Source organism: Nematolebias whitei, chromosome 10 (assembly GCF_014905685.2).
Source record: "Nematolebias whitei isolate Nwh7 chromosome 10, NemWhi1, whole genome shotgun sequence".
Lineage (NCBI taxonomy): Eukaryota > Metazoa > Chordata > Actinopteri > Cyprinodontiformes > Rivulidae > Nematolebias > Nematolebias whitei.
The window spans coordinates 7,899,681-7,913,429 of record NC_056507.1 but is presented as its reverse complement, the minus strand read 5'-3'; the positions used below and the strand labels follow the sequence as shown (position 1 = coordinate 7,913,429).

Sequence of the window (13,749 nt, the reverse complement as noted above, 5' to 3'; positions counted from 1 at the left end):
TCACATTCATACACTGATGGGACACACATCGGAGGCAATGAGGTGTTCAGCGTCTTGCCCCGGGACACTTCAGCATGTGACTGTTGGTGGAATCGAACCCCCAACTCTTGCAGTGGAGGACAACTGCTCTAGCCACTCAGCCACAGCTGCCCCCGTCAGTACGGTGGTGAAGGACTGATGATATGGACATGATTTGCAGCAACATGACCTGGGCAACTTGCAGTTCGTGAGCCCACAATGAACTCCTCTGTAAAATGTGAGACCATCTGTACACTAACCACTGTTTAACACAAACTGCTTTATGGGACAAGGCGATCATAGCAAACACAAAATCAAGATATTGCATTGGGCCAGTCAATGTCCACATCTCAACCCCGTTTTAAAGATTTTGGCAGGACATTAGGAGAGTTGTGTACAAATGAATTCCTGCCAACTTCAATAAACTGAAACAACATGAAGAAGATTGGACTCTTAACTCCAATACACTCACACGAGTGACTGAAATGGTCATACAGAAGAGGATTACTTCAAGTTGTTGGGGCTAAAACTGGTTCTACATTTGACAGAATCACATGGTACTGTTCCTCTGTGGTTTCAATTGCATCATTTTTTAATCTGGTATAGGCTAGATTTTGTTTTAAAACATGTCCTGATTGGTAAAACCTTAGAATGGAAAAGTTAAACTGTGTTTCTGTTGCCCAAGATTATGCTGAACTGCCAAAGCTGAAACACTTTTAAAGGACGTTGAAAGTTGCCTGGATCTATTCCAGTATGTAGGATGAAGTGAGATATAGCTGAGTTAAACTAAGACTCACACATACTTCCCACTGTGTAATGCTCTTTAAAGTGTGCAGGTGAAACTATGTAAAAAACATTAAGAACTTAATATAGAAACAGAGACGTTTCTTCCTTCTGACCTGCTACAGTAACACAAACAAAGGTGACTCACTGCATTACTGGATATGTAAATTGCTTGATTAAATAAACATGTTTAGCACTTTTAAGCAATTTTAAGCTAAGGAAAATATATTGTGAACATTTCTTTATCATTTTTAATAACAACACCACCAGCCTGTCCTGATGAAGAAAGCTCATCAGAGACTCCACTTCCTCAGGTGGCTGAGACGAGCTGGTCTGGGAAGCTCAGTCCTCACCTCCTTCTACAGGTGTGCAGTGGAGAGCATCCTGTGCTCCAGCATCAACGTGTGGCATGGAGGCTGCACAGCTGCAGAAAGAAAAGCTTTGCAGAGAGTGGTGAAGGCTGCACAGAAGACTGTTGGAGTCAGCCTCCCCACCATCACAGACATCTACACCTCTAGATGCAGAAAGGAGGACCACCTGCACCATGAAGGACCCCACTCACCCAGCACACACACTTATTGCCCCACTCCCCTGAGGCAGGAGGTTGAGGAACATTAAGTGCAGAACCACTAGACTGAGAAACAGCTTCTACCCTGAGGCTCATGAATCCCTAACCAGGATAATCACTGTAAGAAACAAACAAAAAAATCCCTGTAATTCCACTTTAAATGGTGATATGTGACTTATCTGTGCTGCTGATTATCCATGCTGCTGATCTCATGCTGCTGATTATGTCATCCTGCTGTATTCATTTATATCTGTCTACTCACCACAGACTCATGATCGAGCTGCTGTTATGCAGTATTGTTTTACATTATTAGTGTTTAGCATATTTCTTAGATCTTTTAGCGTACCATTTGGCATTAGTTTAGCGAATATCTTAGTGTACAGTATATCTTAGATCCTTATTTACTGTTTTTTTTAAATACTTTATTTTTTGCTATTTTTGGATGTAGCTAGGACGCTGTGTACATAATTTTGTTCCACCACATGTGATGGAAACGACAATAAAGTTGACTTGAAGTTGAAATTGAATAATACCGGTATGAATTTTTCACAATAAAAATGTGTCATATTGCACTGTGGCGATGGAATACATTAACATTACCCAGTGACGCACAGCTGGATGTCCACATCACTTACACTCTGACACCCCAAGAAGGGCACCAAGTGAAAATGCAATTTAGACACTATTTGAAACAATGTGTCAACCAGCACTTATAATGAGTGCAGTGAGAGCACAGTACACCCATCTCAGACATCTGGCTGATACAGTGGGCGATGATGCAATGGGGGCATGCACAGAGCAGACCCTAACAGCTGCACGTGTGCACTAAGGTAAGCTTCATAAGGTATCACACTTTAGAAGCAATCACTAGTTGTGTTTTGACTGAGAAGAATACTGAGCATTTTATGACAAATGCTAATTGTGATAGTTTCTTTGATAGAGGTTTTGATGTTGGTATTCAGTTTTTATCACAATCTTCAAGGGACAGCTGTCACAAATGGCTGGTGCTGGTGAACCCAGTGGTGCAAGCAAGCAGGCTAAGACTTAGGATGATTATATAAAATAAAGAATTTATTAACAATATAAAACAGCTGATGGGGCCACAAAACAAGTATAGAATGATCGGGGGGGGGGGGGGGGGTACTCGTGATACAGACAGATCATCACCAGTGAACAGAAGACAATGCCAGGATGAGGGGTAAGAGAAGCACACAGGCTTAAATACAGGAAACACCAATTAAACAAAGTGAAGGCACCTGTGAGTAATCACAGATGCCAAAGAAAAAGAAAGAGGATGCAATACATAAACATGACACAAGGTGGAGCTAGATACTAAAGAAACAAAGCCTATAATCATAGAAACAGGATCAGGGGAACACAGACACATCAGATGGGGCTAGACAGCAGGGACAAAAACCACAACTCCCACAAAAATTATGATCTTTCCTATTGCTATAAAAGGTTGATACTGCAGTTCCCTTGACATAGAAAATAAAATACCCCTTTTTTATTTGCACTAATAAATTATGCTACTTGCTAACTGCAGTTACAGACAAAATGTTCAGTTCTTGCTGTGATTTAATGGGGCAGCTGTGGATGAGTGGTTAGAGCAGTCATCCTCCAATGGGAGAGTTGGGAGTTCGAGTCCACCTGCTGTCACATGTTGAAGTGTCCCTGGGCAAAACACTGAACCCCTCATTGCCTCCAATGTGCGTCCCATTGGTGTATGAATGTGATAAAGCACTAATTGGAAAAATGTACTTAATTGCAATATTTTGTTGGAAATTCGGGCAACTTTTATCCCCCACCAGCATAAAAAGTTATGTGTGTGTGTGCATGTGTGTGTGTGTGAATTTTAATGAAACTCAACAAAATAATTGGATGTGAAACTACAACTGATAATTTAATGTCAACTCATGTCACGTTGGCCACCACAGCTGTTTGATCCTAGCAAACACCAAAATGACCATAACTCAGGCATTTCACAGATATTGACCTAAAATTCAGTGTGGTAGTAGCCGAGAGTCATCCCCAACACTTTAATCGAGCACTAACAGATCATACAAGATTTCTGTTTAAAATGAGGTAAACACCAACACAGTGTGTTGTTCCTCTTACTCCAACATTAGGAATTGAATCTTAGCTGCCATTGTAGTGAATGGGCAAACATGGTCTTATTACATTTAAATGATTGTTGAACAGGTGAACACTCACGTGTTTGGAGAGGTTGTCGCTCTTGCAGTCTAAATCATACCTGTAAATAAGAGGAAAAATATGAGAACAAACCCCTGAAAAAAAGAGAAGATTTGGGCAGCAGATCGTGACCAACAGGCTACCGAAACATAAATTAGCAATCAATGTCACAGGCTTCAATCAGTCGTCACGCAGCAATAATAAAAGCCACATCTCCACTTATCACTGAGAAGCTGCTTTACAGATCACATTTCATGCATCAGCATGTAATAATAGCAATTCTACTTTCTCAACTAGTTCTTAAGTAAACAGTGTTACATGTACACTATATTTATCTAATAAGTACATCTTTGTGTATATTTTATGATTTAGTAGTCTTTGTTTTGCAGTGTCAAACACAGAATGCTACAAAAAGGATCAAACATACAGTTTGTGTGATAAAATACAACAAATAGCACATTTTCAGATAAATGATGGATTTATTTCAGCATTTCGGGGCGGCTGTGGCTGAGTGGTTAGAGCGGTTGTCCTCTAATGGGAGAGTTGGGGGTTTGATTCCACCAGCAGTCACATGCCAAAGTGTCACTGGGCAAGACACTGAACCCCTCATCGCCTCCGAGTGTCCCATCGGTGCATGAATGTGATAAAGCATTGAGACAACTTCTGTTGTGATTTGGCGCTATATAAATAAACTGAATTTAATTAAAAACTGCATTTTACTGTTTTTATCTGAACTCAAGATCTAAACGTGAAAACAAAATTGGTTTAAAAGAATATTCAAATTGGAGTAGAGTAAGTGGAGGCTTTGGCCAGTTAAGATTCTAGCTTATAAAAAAGGGAAACCTTCTTTTACCTCTCTACATTGTTGTGATCTTTATGGTATGTGAATAAATAAATAAAAAAATCAAACGACACAACAAAATTAGAAGACATGATTTTTTTTTATTTTTTTATTTTTTTTTATGGATTATAGTTCAGCATCTGTTTTAACTGCTCCTCAGCATTTTGTGCTACTTCTGCTTTCACACACAACCTTGACAAAACTTAAAACTTAAGAAAGTCACTAAATATTTTACATCAGTGGTGAGTCTGCAAAGGATTTATAACTGCTGCACTCGGAAGGTATTCTACCAATTTGGCATCACTTTTCTACATTTGCAAATGCACAATGAAAAAAAGGGACATCCGAACAGAAGAGCAACTTTTTTCTTTCCTTGCACTCTCCTCCTCGAGACAGGTGTCCTAATTATTCAAAATGCATCTGTAACACCTGGATAGATGTTTGGCTGTGTTTCTCTGGCCGTGATTAAAGTGAAGGTTTGAGCTGCACGTCTGATACGCTTAATTCTTTTCAGACTTTCTAACTTGTTAATTTTCAGACCCAGCAGTAAACCAATATCCCTTAATCTATTTAACATGGCTAATGTGGTGTGACAAAGGCTTCCATTTAACTTCATCTAAAACAATTTAAAAGAACTTTACATGGATTCACCACACGTTTTTCTGAGTAATGGGTGTTACTTATATGAAGCATTAAAAACGCAGAAAAGCTGAACACGTTTTTAAAGCTGTAGCGTTTGACCAAACCGTTCAGGGTGAGCCACTTATCCAAATCCACAAGCAGCAGCGACAACACACAGACCATATAATCGTCTTGCCTCTCCAGAGAGCAATTTATCAAGCTTTATTTGCTGCCCGTAACACGGTACCGTCGGTGTGTCAGGTGTGCATCAATATGCGTGCGCGGTGTGTGCACTGTGCAGCAGAGTGTGCAAATGGGAAAGCCTCCACAGACATCATGCCACGTACGATAAGGCGCCCGCTGACAAAAGTGGAGGATGTGTCACGGCAGGACGAGCCACGGCGCTCTGCTACCGAGCTGCTACTAATGTAAATCCATAAGAGGAAGGAAACACTGTTACGCAACGTGCTGCCAGCTAAATGCACAGGTGCACTTGATGTTCTAACCCCACACTCACTCACACACGTTCTTGTAAACGTACTTTTTGGGGACTTTGCATTGCCTTCCATTCATTTTCTATAGCCCAACCCTGACCCTTACCCTGAACCAAACCATTACTAGTACATGCCTAACCCTAACCCATTCACAATTCACACCTTAGTCCTAAACCTAACCCTCCAATGAGACTTCTCCTTACGGGGACCTGGCTTTGGTCCCCATAAAGAGTAGTTCAGTGGTGTAGTCTATGTGATACGTGGATAAACGGAGTATACCCACTAGAAAAGCGTGGGAATTTCAGTATACCCACTTAAAAGTGCCCACTGACACAAGCCCGTGTTACAGATCATTGGTAATGATACATGGCATGAGCTTTTGTCATTGTCAACACATTTGGAACATTTTATAGACACATTGAGTTTATTCAACATGATTTATATATATATATATATATATTTTTATGTGTATATATTTATATATATATATATATATATATATATATATATAATTAATACTTCTGTACTTACTACTTAATACTTTAACATTGTTTTATAATATACAATATAAAAATGACATTGTTTTGTCAAGGGACTGCAGATGCGAATTAGCTTGTGCTATAATCTGGTCCAGCGCATCAAACGGAGACATTTATGTTTGATTTGTACATCGTCCCTTTTTAAATAAAGTTCATTCATTCATAAATTCGATAACATGTTTTTAATACAAAGCCGACTGTTGCGCAAAGTTTGTTGCTCATTTATTCAAATAAAAGCATCAGCGATATGTTCAATATGCGTACACGTCTAAATAAATGAATGGTTACATTGTACTAACCGGTGTACTTTGGTTAATAAGCACAGTGCACCCACTACAAAAATGTAGACTACACCCACAATGCATGATTTCTGTAAAATCGGTCCCTTCGAGGTAACCTGAAATAAAAACACCGCCTCTGTCACTCTCAAATGTTCATGAAAGTTTCATTTAATTTTTTAATTATGAAGAAGAAAACAGCAGAGCAAGTACGGTAAGTAACAAATACAACACACCACTCATGTATGATGATTTCACTGCACATGTTCACCCACACACATAACACACACACACACACACAAAGTGTTTTCTGGACTATATGTCCCTCGGCGCCCTGTGACTTCACATTAACCGTGTATGACTGTGTGCGCGCGTGTTTATGTGGATGACATCACTCTGCATCGGCACTGAGCCAGACAGGATTTCTCTTGGTCCTGTGTGGTTTGTCTTGCTGGGGAAGCTCAGAGCTCCATTTGAACAGAGCAATGATGACTAATGATGCTACACAAACAAACGGGGCCAGAGAGGCATGCAAACAACAAATGACAGCACGCTGGCACTTGAACTTGGGCTCCTAACAGCTTTTTGAAACCCCTTTAAAACACTCAAACTGACTGAAACAAAATACTGAATTTTCAAAGCTATTACTACTTCTCACATGTAATCTAAAATAAGGATGTGTTTTCTATTAGGATAAAAAAAAACTTGAAAGAACGTAGGTGTTATTGTGAAGGTGTTCAGGCAATCTTCACTCAGTGTAAACTGGCTTTTACAAAAGTACCGTATGTTTCGGACTATAAGGCGCACTTAAAATCCTTTAATTTTGACAAAAATAGACAGTGAGCCCTATTTATTTAATTCATTTAGTCATTCATTTAAAATAAACAAAACAAATTCATCAAAAAGAAAATAAAACATTGAATGAAAAGGGTGCAATGCGATGAAATAAATTCTTATAATATCTACCCCTTATTTTAAAAAAATATATAAAATAACTTTAAACAAACAACTTAGACTTGAACAATCCATCCATCCATCCATTTTCTTTACCCGTTTATTCCATTTTGGGTCACGGGGGTCGCTGGTGCCCATGTCCAGCAATCACTGTGCGAGGGGCGGGGTACACCCTGGATGGGTCGCAAGTCCATCACAGGGCCACATAGAGACAAACGAGACAAACAACCATTCACTCTCTCACTCACACCTAAGGACAATTTAGAGTTACCAATCAGCCTAACATGCATGTTTTTGGTCTGTGGGAGGAAACCGGAGTACCCGGAGAAAACCCACGCATGCACGGAGAGAACATGCAAACTCCACCCAGAAAGGCCCCTGGACCGGGGTTTGAACCAGGGACCTGCTCGCTGAGAGGCAGCAGCTCTACCAGTTGCGCCACCGTGCTGCCCCGACTTGAACAATCTCCGAAGTGAAAACAAAAATATCAGGCATTCTTCACTTGGCACCATACTTTCCTAACAATTTTAACTTAATAACTTTTTTAAACATATAAATTGTTTTAGAAATTTTTATGGCGATATTGAGGCAATTCCACAATCCTATTCCCTGAATTACAACGCAGCTCCTTCAGAGTCTAAATGGAGGTTTTACAAACATTTACATTCCCTTAAGGTTATAATGACTCTTTAACAGATTTTAATTTAATATTTGGGGATAATATTTTTGAGCTTTATACAGGACTTGTAAAATATTATATTCAACCAAATCATAAAAGTTTAATCATTTTAATTGATGAAATAATATATTTGTTGGGTGAACATAGCTCTTCCTACTAATAATTCTTATAGCTCTTTTTGTAAAATGAAAATAGGATTTGTAATTGTTTTGTATGCTTTTCCCCAAACTTTAATACATTAGATTAAATATATACTTATAATATAAACCTTTGTCATTCATAAACTTTTACTTTATACAGTAATGCAATTGATTTTGCTATTTTTATTCTTAACGTGAGATTTCCATGTCAGCTTCTCATCAATAACGAGCCTTATAATCCAGTGCGCCTTATAGTCTGAAAATGACAGTATATTTGATTACCAGCAGAGTGACAGACGGGTAGCGGTCCACATATTTTTTATTTGTTTTTTCAAAAAGGGGACCAGGAGAGGGTGTTCCAACTATCAAGCGATCACATATTCAGCCTTCCTAGAAAAGTCTCCTCCAGGATGTTGGGAGGGACGCTCTGACTGTTAAAGCTTGGATTCAGTAGGAGCAGTGTGTCTTTCGCCCTGGTCATGGAACAATGAATGGGATCTTTACCGTTGCATTGTTAAGGGGGTCGTGGTAGTTTGACTTTCCAGTCTTAATGTGTTTTGTGGATCTGAAGAAGGTTTATGACCGTGTCATGAGGCATTCTGTATGGTGTGCTACAAGACGATGGAGTACTGAGGTCACTTCTAGGGACTTGTCGGCCTATGTATAGCCAAAGCAAGATCTGTGTTTTCATTCTCAACACCAAGTTGAGACTGTTGCAGTTTGGACTTGGTCAGAGCTGTCCCTTGTCGCTGGTCCTGTGTTGGGTGTTGTGCACAGGATCCTGTAGCACAGTCATGAAAAGGAAGACGTCTGGTCAGGAAACCTCAGGATTTTGTCTCTGCTTTTTGCAGATAATGTGGTTCCGTTGGTGTCTTCAGACCATCTTGTTGATGATGGTAGGTGGACAAGAGCAAGAGATGAATCGGTCCACTGGTGGCAGCACGGTGGCGCAGTTGGTAGAGCTGCTGCTGCTAAGTGTGAAGGTTGATGGATCAAATGTTGGCCGAGAACCTTTCTGGGTGGAGTTTGCATGCTCTCTCCATGCATGCGTGGGTTTTCTTCGGGTACTCCGGTTCCCTTCCACAGACCAAAAACATGCATGTTGGGCTGATTGGTGACTCTAAATTGTCCCTAGGTTTGAGTGAGAGAGTGAATGGTTGTTTGTCTTGTTTATCTCTATGTGTCCCTGTGATGGACTGAAGACCTGTCCAGGGTGTCCCCCGCCTCTCACACAGTGAATGACTGCTGGACATGGGCACCGGTGACCCCAGAGACATGGACAGGAAGAATTTGGTAAAGATGGATGGATGGGTTGCTCTGGTCTATCATGGTGAAGAAGAAGCTGTATTATAAGGCAAAAATACTTGATTTACTTTTCTATTTACTTAACCTTCACCTAAAGTCAGGAGGTATGGGCCAAAAGGAACAATTGCCAAAACTAGAACTGAGAAAATTAAAATCTGTCTTCTATTGATCTCCATGATCAGTACAGGAATTTATGGCATTTTAGCAAGTTGTTTTCATTTAAACATTTAGAAATAAATTGCATTATTAAGCACAACCTGCTCTACAGTGAGAGCTGGTTCACAGCCTTTATATTGTACCACTACCAAATATATCAACATATTCTGCAACGTTACTAAATCTCTACACCATTCAAATTTCTTCCTTATTTGGGGTTTTCTTTCATTTTAAAGTCTTATCCGCGTTAACACACTTGATTAGAGAATCGTCCGCCCGGAGGCTTCCTTTGGCTTCAGTGAGCAACAAAATGAAGGAAAAGAGCACCTCTTATCTCTCTGCCAGTAGTGAGATAAGAGGTTAACAGGATTCCCAGACTCGAACGGCTGCAGATGGTGCAAAGTGTGCTGCAGCTTTTGTGAATAAAACGAGAGGGACGGTGGAGTTTGTGTGAAACTCAGAGCTGGCTTGATGTCCTGAAGGTACTTGAACCTTTCTGTAGAGATAGGAAAGGTGGGAGTAATGAAAGGTTGCAAAAGCTGTCTGAGCTACAGTAAAAACAACGTCTAGACCTCAGGACAGAAGGGAGCAGGAGACAACAGGATCCACCAGTTCTGTGATAAGAAAAGAGATAACTGTGGGCGCCTGGAGAGAATGTGTGTACGACTAACAGTGTAAACTTGTAAGTGAATGCCAGTGTGCGTGTAGTCATATGTCCAATGTGCTTGAGTTGAGGGTAGGAGCATGTGAATAGGGGCAATATGTCCCACTCAAGTCTGAGTGATGGTACAAGCTCATCAGCCCTTGAGACAGTGATGGTCCCCGACACCCACCCACTCAATCACTATAGCCTGCAGGTGCAAAACTTCCTTTATTCTATTACTCTCTGTATTCAAAACGTTTCAATGCATTTAATGGAAATTAATGAAATTCAGGAAGTATAGAACATGGGATTTGAAATAATTAATAAATTCATCTGTTAAGAAGCACTAAGTTCTTCTTTAACTTGTCCATTTTAGTTCCAGAGTGTGGGATTGCGAACACGATTCTGTTGGGTGCCAAAGCACTACTGAGATGTTTGTTTGGTACCACGTGGGTGTGTCCTCTGTGGCAGCCATCTTGAGGAGGCCCGCCTCAAATCCAGCTCTTTTATAGGAAGTGAGCTGATGAGCGCAGGAGTGTGATTGGTGGGCAAAAGTCAAAGTAATTAAAAGAATAAACTGACTTGTGAATTGTGCATCTGTATACATAACGTTTGCTCAATATTTCATTACCAATAAATAACTGTTAATGTTTAGATTATTTATGTGAGAATAAACTTTGTTGTTTTCCCGCTCTGGAAAGCTCAGGTGATTGGCCAGTTTGAATTTAAGGTGGGGTCTGACTGGTATATGGGTGGACTGCTGGAAGTCTGATGGAAGGTAGTGGTGTGCGATACTGAAAAATTTGCTATCGATCGATACCAAGTAAATACAGGTCCAATATTGCCTATATTGATACCGATACGATACTTATAAATAATTACTGTGAATTTTTATGACGTTTCAGTGTTTTATGATTTTTTTTTTCCTTCGAATCATTTATTAGTTAAAACCCAGGATAGAATCGAACAAAGTTTATAGGTAAATAAAAAATATTTTATAATAATAAGTTTTTTTTTCTGAAAAAACAAAACAGTAACCAAACAATTTTCCCCACAAATTGTGATGGCTGGATTTTTTTTCCTTAAACAAAGTGCACAAAATGATCACTCAAGAATAAATTAAAACACTGTGTTCAGAAACGATGATAATTAAATAAAAATGATCCCTTCATTGCACTCCTTTTCTGGATTTTTTATTTTGTCTTAAATAAACTGTACAAAGTTGTCACACCGCAACAAATGTTATAAAACATTAAAATATATTTAGGATAAAAAGGAATAAAACATTTCTCCTTTTAAGAGAATTTCTTTTCTGGGTTTGAAAAAAACAATTACAAATCAAAAATAATTAGTGAAAATACAATGAATAAAGTGCAAATAACAAAACAACCTCCAAAGCCTCGAGTTCAAAGAAATATTCCCAGAATCCTCTCTGAGGGCCCTGCCTGCCTTTGCAGCGTTGCTCTGTGCTGTGACAGGAGCGGCACTTTCAGTCGGCTCGCATCTTTGATGAAACCTCAGCTGTGCATACAGGAGAGAAACTGAAACTAAAGCATCAATATCATTACACTGATGTTGATCAATATCGATACCCATGTTGATATCGATATTATCAATATTTGGATCGATCCGCCCACCACTAATGGAAGGGTTGCCTTTGGTAGCTGATGTTTTTGTGATGCCTGGAAAACAATAAACCAACTTTATTACGGCCTGATGTCCCATCTTCTCCACGCGACACCTCTCTGTGCTACATCAAATTAATATTAGGTGTCCCGAACAGGACTGGGAAATGAACCATTCCATTGTGACTTTTAGAAAAAAAAAAATTTCCTCAAGAAATACTTTTTTAATGTCTGCCAAAGTGTGTTCTCTTTGGTATTCTGAAAACTGATGAAGAAAATAAAAACCTGACAGAACCAGGATCTAAAATGAGGAGTGAATTTTGTGAAGGGCTTCTTGGAAAATGTGCCAACAGAAACTACTTAAAATGAGTTTTTTGTTACGTTGCCATGTAAGGCTCATCCATTAAGTTAGGTTTTGTTTAAGGTGAAATGGGTAAACAATCAAAAAGACTAATTTGTCTGAAAATGGTCAAGTACTGAAATGAAAAGCAGCCAAAGTCCTTGATCTACACTTAATTGTTCCTTTAATTTATAGCAAAACCATAAACTAGGCCCAAACACAGACAATCTTCAATGCGGCTGACATGCATTTTAACTTGGATAAAAAGCCTCATTTGCACACACTGACATACTAAAACATACAGGATCACATGGGGAGCATTGCCCTTTGACCTTCTCTGCAGCCTCCTGCAGCTTATGAGCAACATGTGGTCTGCTGACAGGCCAAGAACAAACAGAGGAGCTGGTGAATATTTCATGAGCTACGATGGAACAATCCAACGACTGCGATTGACACAACTTGTCTCCTACTGGAGGAGAGGACACATGTCTTACAGCAGATCAGTTTAAATGTAAGTGTACGCATGTACGTCTACCGGACGCAAATAGCTGCGGTGATTCATTACTCACACCTGAACCTAATGAACTAATTACTGCACCACTTAACTAGGTGTCAATCATAATCACATTACCAGCTCTGCCTCCTCTCCACAAACAAGCCAAATGTAGCTGCAAACCAACTGCAGATCAAAAATCTAAAAACAGTTTAAATTAGTTGAACAAGATAAACAAGCTCTTGATGGAAGCTCAATCATCCAGGTAAAAAAAATCACAAAAAAAAGGTTAAATCAGGTCTTTCATGTTCCCTCCATACGTTGATACATGTGTGAGCATGATGGCATGAAAATTAAATGAAGTACCATCTTCTATTTTGCTTTGTGGCTACATCTAGGTGTTAGAAGAAAAAAAAATTGTTGTTTTTTTTAAATTGGTTGCAATGTCAAAATCCAACATGGTTGCTGCCATGAATGCATACTGTAGAAGAAAAACGTATAAGCTGGATAACTTGGGGGAAAAAAAGCCATGTGCCAACTTCCATTTTAGTGTGTAACTGCATCGAGGCGTTAAAAAGTTCCCCATCAAAAGTTGGGTTGCCACAAAAAAAATTCAAGATGGCTGCCACCATATATGTCTGTCCATCGTGAGCGTGATAATTAGAAAAGTAAGCAACTTGCCAACTATATGTAATCCTTGTGAGCTGGATAACGTCTAGCTATATAGGAAACTATGCTTTCTAGTTTTTATCTTTCATCATTCTTTGCTGAAATCAGGTCTCTCTTGTAAATGAGTCCTCGAGGCTCAGTGGGATTTACCTGTCTAAATAAAGGTTGAATGAATGTTTCTTAAATGTGCAATAGTCCCTCGCTACGTTGCGGTTCGATTATCGCAGACTCGCTCTATCACGGTTTTTCAAAATAAGAGTTAACATGACACACAATGGGCTGATTGATGAATGGGCTGCACGATCGGCCCGGAATTTTTATTTAAAATTATTTAAAATTATTTATTTAGCACTTGCTGCACATTTGTGCAAAGAGATGCACCGATCCGATATATATATATATATATATAT

The 13,749-nt window shown here is 39.4% G+C and overlaps 1 pseudogene; it reads right to left on the bottom strand.

Moving 5' to 3' along the window:
- The window catches only part of LOC119415445, a 109,696-nt pseudogene that overhangs the window by 56,776 nt on the left and 39,171 nt on the right, over window positions 1–13,749 (bottom strand).